This window comes from Coregonus clupeaformis, unplaced genomic scaffold (assembly GCF_020615455.1).
Source record: "Coregonus clupeaformis isolate EN_2021a unplaced genomic scaffold, ASM2061545v1 scaf0253, whole genome shotgun sequence".
NCBI lineage: Eukaryota > Metazoa > Chordata > Actinopteri > Salmoniformes > Salmonidae > Coregonus > Coregonus clupeaformis.
In genome coordinates, this window is record NW_025533708.1 from 135,322 (window position 1) to 142,563 (window position 7,242).

The following is a 7,242-nucleotide window of genomic DNA, read 5'->3' on the forward strand; positions in this document are numbered from 1 at the left end:
ACCTCGGAACTGCCAAACCGGTGAGTGAGAATCAAGTTTTGAACATTACATCGAAACAAATGTATGTGCCAGTTACCTTATCTGTCGGAGAGAAAGTGCGCAGGTTGGAAGGACTTATTGATTCCGGAGCGGCTGCCAGCTTTCTGGATATGGGTCTTGCTGAGGAGTTGGGAGTTCAACTTATCCCAATTCAACCTCCCCTGCGAGTCAACGCGCTAGACGGTGAGCCCATGGGCACTGGGTTCATTACGCACCGTACAGAGGTAATCAAGTTACACGTGGGCTCCATACACCAGGATAAATTATTTTTTTTCATCATCTCCGCTCCACGGGAGCCACTAGTTCTCGGCCACCCCTGGCTTGTCCTCCATGATCCGGTCATCTCCTGGAAATCTGGCGATATCACAGCTTGGAGTGAGGTATGTAGGGCAGAGTGCCTCAATTTACCGTGCAAAATGTCTACTGTGGAGGATGCGCAGGGTGCGGTGTCTACTGTGGTCCCTACAGAATACCAGGATTACGCGCAGGTGTTCTCAAAGGAGAGGGCTACCGTGTTACCACCTCATCGGGCCTGGGACTGCGGGATTGATCTGCTATCCGGAGCTACACCTCCTCGTGGAAGAATCTACCCGTTGTCACAGCCGGAACGAAGCGATGAGCCAGTATATTGATGAGGCGCTACAGCAAGGGGCCATTCGCCCATCGACATCTCCCGCCGCATCCAGTTTTTTCTTTGTGAAGAAAAAGGATGGCGGACTGCGTCCTTGTATAGACTATCGAGGGTTGAACGATAATACCATCAAAAATCGTTACCCTCTTCCGTTGATTCCAGCAGCCCTTGAACAGGTGGGACAGGCCTCCATGTACAGTAAACTGGACCTCAGGAGTGCGTACAATCTGGTGCGTATTAGAGAGGGGGATGAATGGAAGACCGCCTTCATCACACATCGAGGACACTACGAATATTGTGTCATGCCCTATGGACTTACCAACGCGCCCTCAGTATTCCAGGCGTTCATGAATGACATTTTCAGGGACATGATTGATCGATTTGTTATAGTGTACATTGATGACATCCTAATATATTCTAACTCTCTGAGTGAACATGTGTCCCATGTACGACAGGTTCTGGATCGGCTCCTACAACATTCTCTGTTCGTGAAGGCAGAACAGAGTGAATTCCATGTCACTACGATTTCCTTCCTTGGGGCCATACTCACTCCCGACGGGGTTAAACTTGATGAATCCAAGGTGCAAGCGGTACAAGACTGGCCTCAACCCCAGACGGTGAAGGAGCTCCAGAGGTTCTTAGGGTTTGCCAATTACTATAGACGGTTCGTGCGTAATTTCAGCACAACCGCAGCGCCCCTGTCGGCGATGACCAGCTACAAGGGTCGCGGTCTGAACTGGACGGAGGGGCAGTGCGTGCGTTTGAGACGTTGAAACACCGCTTTACCACCGCTCCTATTCTATGTCAGCCGGACCGTACCTTACCGTTTATAGTGGAAGTGGACGCTTCGGAGGTTGGAGTTGGCGCCGTGTTATCCCAACGCCAAGGTGAGCCGCCTAAATCACGACCCTGTGCTTTCTTCTCAAGGAAACTGAATTCTACCGAGCAGAACTATGACGTGGGTAATCGGGAATTACTGGCGGTGAAGTTAGCACTGGAGGAGTGGAGACATTGGTTGGAGGGAGCAGAGCATCCGTTCCAAGTGCTCACGGACCACCGCAACCTGGAGTATCTTCACAGTGCCAAACGACTGAACTCCCGACAGGCAAGGTGGTCTTTATTCTTCAACCGTTTCCGATTCACTGTCTCTTATATCCCCGGGTCCAAGAATGGTAAGGCGGACGCGCTTCCCCGACGGTTCGAGCGCACGGAAAGACCCGTGGAGCCAGAACCTATTCTCCCCATGAGTTACCGTGCTGGTCCGGTGAGGTGGGCTATTGATGACACGATTCAGGATAGCTTACAAGCGGAAAAAGCCCCTCCAGAAACCCCGGGGTCTAAGGTGTTTGTGCCAGCTCCTCTTCGACCTCAACTGATGGAATGGTGCCACACGTCGCTGGGATCTGGTCATCCCGGAATCACTCAAACTACACGACTCATCAGCCGAAAATACTGGTGGGATTCCCTCACAGATGACGTCAGAGACTATGTCTTATCCTGTCCAGTATGTGCTCAGTCCAAGGTACCTCGTGCACTACCGGAGGGTAAGCTGATGCCATTGCCAACTCCTCAACGACCATGGTCACACATTGCTATGGACTTTGTTACCGACCTACCAGAATCAGAGGGCCATACTGTAATTCTCGTGGTCATCGATCGTTTCTCCAAGATGTGCCGGTTAGTACCCATGACCCGTTTGCCTAACGCCACTCAGATGGCTGAGACTATGTTTACCCAGGTGTTCCGGCAGTTTGGTGTCCCGGAGGATATTGTTTCCGACCGGGGACCCCAGTTTGTATCCCGGGTATGGAAGGCCTTCTGCGAACGCTTGAGCATCTCGGTTAGCCTAACCTCCGGATATCATCCCCAGGCCAATGGGCAGACAGAACGGCTCAACCAGGAAATTGGGAAATATCTACGGCAACAATGTTCGCGGCAGCCGCAAGAGTGAGTCGATTCCTTCCTTGGGTAGAGTATGCTCAGAACTCACTCATTCACACCTCCCCTACGCTAACGCCCCTTCCAGTGTGTTCTAGGGTATCAACCCCCTGTTCCCGTGGGATACCGCATCAGGGATGGTACCGGCGGTGGACGAGTGGTTCCGTCGGAGTGCGCAGGTCTGGGGAGATGGCCCATCAACATCTCAGTCAAGCCTCACAACAGCAAAAGACCTACGCCGACCGATGCCGGGAGACCTACTCCCACTTATCAACCCGGGCAACGAGTGTGGCTGTCTACCCGAGACCTGCGGTTCCGACGAGCTGCAAGAAGCTCCAACCCAGGTACATTGGTCCTTTCAAAGTTCAGAGACGTATTAACCCTGTCACCTACCGTCTGTTACTCCTCGACACTACAGGATAAACCCCTACGTTCCACGTCTCCCTGTTGAAACCTGTCCATTATAGCCCGATGTATCCACCAATCGCTCAACAACCTACTACACCACCTTTGGAGGATGAACAGGACACCACCTATACAGTCCACGAGATACTGGAGTCAAGACGGAGACGAGGGGGCATCAAATATCTCGTGGACTGGGAGGGATATGGACCTGAGGAACGGTCCTGGGTTCCGGCTAAGGACATACTGGATCCCGCTCTCAAGGCCACTTTCCACGCTGAGCACCCAGATCATCCAGGACCCCGACCCAGAGGAAGACCACCCGGTAGAGGTAGAAGGCCGTCAGGAGCCGGCCCTGGGGAGGGGGATACTGTAAGGGATCGGGGGTTGGCAGGATCTAGACAGAGTCTGACACTTCCCCGATCTACAGAGAGGGGGAGTCATCAGACTCGATCTGGTTCACCTGAGTTCTGAGCACACCTGTCAGTAATTAGTGTAGGATTTAAGGTGTGCTCAGAAGCTCAGTCGGCGCGAGGTATTGTTCCATTGTGACTTGCTAAGTGTTTTGTTCCGAGAGAGAGAGAGAGTTTGTTGTTTTTGATTACCCGTGTATCCGACCTGTGCCTTGTTGTTTGACTCCCCAAATTGCTTAATCCTCTGCTTGTCTACCCAGTGATTACGTCCTCTGATCCTGTGCCTGTGCCCTCGACTACGACTAAGCCCGCTCCATTTGTACCTCTGCCTGTCTATGCCTGGCCCGGTTTTGACCACAGCCCGCCCGACCACGATTAAGCTATTCCCTTGTCTGTACTCTAATAAAGCATCGCTATTCTGCGATTGGATCTTACCACTCTGTCCGAGTATTCATTACAAAAACTATGATTTCATTGTTGACAAGACACTACATTTGTGATGAGTGTGATAGAAGGAAGCAGGCGCAGGAGGGTAATCACCAGTCATCAGTTTATTCCGTCGTACACAAATAGCGCTGGATAGCGACAAGCGAAACAGGCACAGGGGAAAATCTACCCCGGCAATAGTAAGGTACGAGTAGCTCCACCAAGCTACACTACTCTCACAAATAAACAATCACCCACAAAGACAAGGGGGGCAGAGGGAACACTTATACACGGACTAATGAGGGGATAAGAACCAGGTGTGTGTGATTGACAAGACAAGACAAATGGAATGATGAATAATGGAGCGGCAGTGGCTAGTAAGCCAGTGATGACGAACGCCGAAGCCTGCCCGAACAAGGAGGGGAGGCAGCCTCGGCGGAAGTCGTGACAGTACCCTCCCCTTGACGCGCAGCTCCGGCAGCGCGCCGACCCCGGCCTCGGGGACGGACAGGAGGACGCGGAGCAGGGCGAGCCGGATGGCGACGGTGGAAATCCCGCAACAGGGAGGGATCGAGGATATCCCTCACTGGGACCCAGCACCGTTCCTCCGGACCATACCCCTCCCACTCCACAAGGTACTGAAGGCCCCCCACCCGACGCCTCAAATCCAGGATGGAACGGACAGAAACCGACGGGGCCCCCTCGATGTCCAGAGGAGGTGGAGGAACCTCCCGCACCTCAGACTCCTGGAGCGGAACAACCACCACCGGCCTGAGGAGAGACACATGAAACGAGGGGTTAATACGGTAATCAGGGGGAAGTAATAACCTATAAGTGACGTCGTTGATTCTCCTCAGGACTTTGAAAGGCCCCACAAACCGCGGGCTCAGCTTCCGGCAGGGCAGGTGGAGGGGCAGATTCCGGGTCGAGAGCCAGACCCGATCCCCCGGTACGAAGACCGGGGCCTCACTGCGGTGACGGTCAGCGTTGGCCTTCTGACGACGTACGGCGCGCTGGAGGTGAACGTGGGCAGCGTCCCATCTCTCCTCCGCGCGCCGAAACAAGTCATCCACCTCAGGAGCCTCGGTCTGGCTCTGGTGCCACGGTGCCAGAACCGGTTGGTAACCTAAAACACATTGGAATGGCGTTAGGTTAGTAGAGGAGTGGCGGAGAGAGTTCTGGGCATATTCTGCCCTAGGCAAGAACACCGACCACTACCTCGGCTGGTCCTGGCAGTAGGACCACAGGAACCTAAACACATCCTGATTTACCCGTTCCACCTGCCCTCAGGGTGGAACCCAGAGGTCAGGCTGACCGAGACCCCCAGACGTTCCATGATGCCTTCCAAACCTTGGACGTGAACTGGGGACCTCGGTCGGACACTATATCCTCTGGCACCCCTAGAGGAGACGTACACCCTCATGTCCTTAGCCAAGGTAAGCCACCAGTACTTTCCGATCAGACAGCGCACTGATACCTGTGTGACCAGAGGAGGGTGACTTGTGTGCCCAGAAGATCAGACGATCACGGATAAGAGCAGGCACGTACCGCATTCCAGCTGGACACTGAGGTGGAGATGGATCTGTGCATAATGCCAGCTCTATATCCGCGTCCATCGCCCATACTACCGGCACCACAATGCAGGAGGCCGGGAGTATGGAAGTGTTGTCTCTGGACCTCTCCTCTGGGCCTCTCCGGCTGTCATACAGCCAGGACAGTACGTCTGCCTTCACGTTCTTCGTACCCGGAATGTATGACAGTGTAAAATCAAACCGGTTGAAGAATAGGGTCCACCTGGCCTGGCGAGGATTCAGCCTCCTCGCTGCCCGGATGTACCCAGGTTACGGTGGTCCGTCCAGACGAGGAAAGGGTGTTTCGCATTTTCAAGCCAATACCTCCACATGGTCAAAGCTCGGACAACAGCCAACAGCTCCCGATCACCAACATCGTAGTTCTGCTCCGCCGGGCTGAGCTTCTTAGAGAAGAAGGCACAGGGGCGGAGCTTGGGTGCGATGCCTGAGCGTTGATATTGGACAGCGCCTATCCCTACCTCGGACACATCCACCTCTACGAATGGTAGTGATGGATCAGGGTGGGCCAGTACTGAGGCTGAGGTAAACAGACCCCGCAGTTTGCTGAAGGCCAGGTCAGCCTCAGCAGACCAGCGGAGCCGGGACGGCCCACCCTTCAACAGGGATGTAATGGGAGCTGCGACCTTGCCAAAGCCCCCGGATAAACCTCCGATAGTATTTGGCGAAGCCAGGAAGCGCTGCACAACCTTAACCGTGGTTGGAGTCAGCCAATTACGCACAGCTGAAATGCCATCTCCCTCCATCTCCACACCTGAGGTGGTAATGCGGTATCCGAGAAGGAGACGGACTGCTGGAAAAACATACACTTCTCTGCCTTGGCATAAAGGTCATTTTCCAACAGTCGGGCCAGCACTTTGTGAACCAGGGACACATGCTTGGCACGCGTAGCAGAATACACCAGGATGTCATCGATGTAGAACACCACACCGCGACCAAGCATGTCCCGAAACACCTCGTTCACAAAGGACTGGAAGACAGATGGAGCATTCATCAAACCGTAGGGCATCACCAGGTATTCATAATGCTGTCTTCCACTCATCCCCCTCCCAAACACGCACCAGGTTGTATGCAAGATGGCGTAGCAGTGCGGTCGTGTTTTCTGTCGTGTCCTCGTGTAAATAGCCAGTTCTTTAGTTATTTGTCTATTTTGCATATATTTCTCCATTTTACTTTTTTACTTTTCATTCTTTAACTAAATATACTTTCCTGCAACCCGCCTCACCTAACGTGGAAAGGATTATATTATTTATTTATAACTTTTATCAAGAACCTTAAACTGAAACTAGTCTAGCTGCAAACGAATGGCTGTGGTAGACCGAATGGCCAGAGCATATCGGATATTCTGCCGGAATCACTGGACCTCTAACACCGGATCATCGCAACTAGCTAGCTGCAACCGAATGGCTGTTGTAGCCAGCTAGCTAGCTACTTAATATTAGCCACTGTTAGCATCTACACCATTGTCCGTGGCCTGCACTACCCACCAGCCAGCTCTAGTTCTAGCCTGGACAATTTGTCGGCCAGTCTGCACAGCCTGCAATCGACCCAGAGCATATCGGATTTTCTGCCGGAATCACTGGACCTCTAACACCGGATCATCGCAACTAGCTAGCTGCAACCGAATGGCTGTTGTAGCCAGCTAGCTAGCTACTTGCTATTAGCCGCCGTTAGTGGTCTAAACCACTGTCCGTGGCCTGCACTACCCACCAGCCAGCTCTAGCTCTAGCCTGGACAATTTGTCGGCCAGTCTGCACAGCGTGCAATCGACCCAGAGCATATCGGATCATCGCAACTAGCTAGA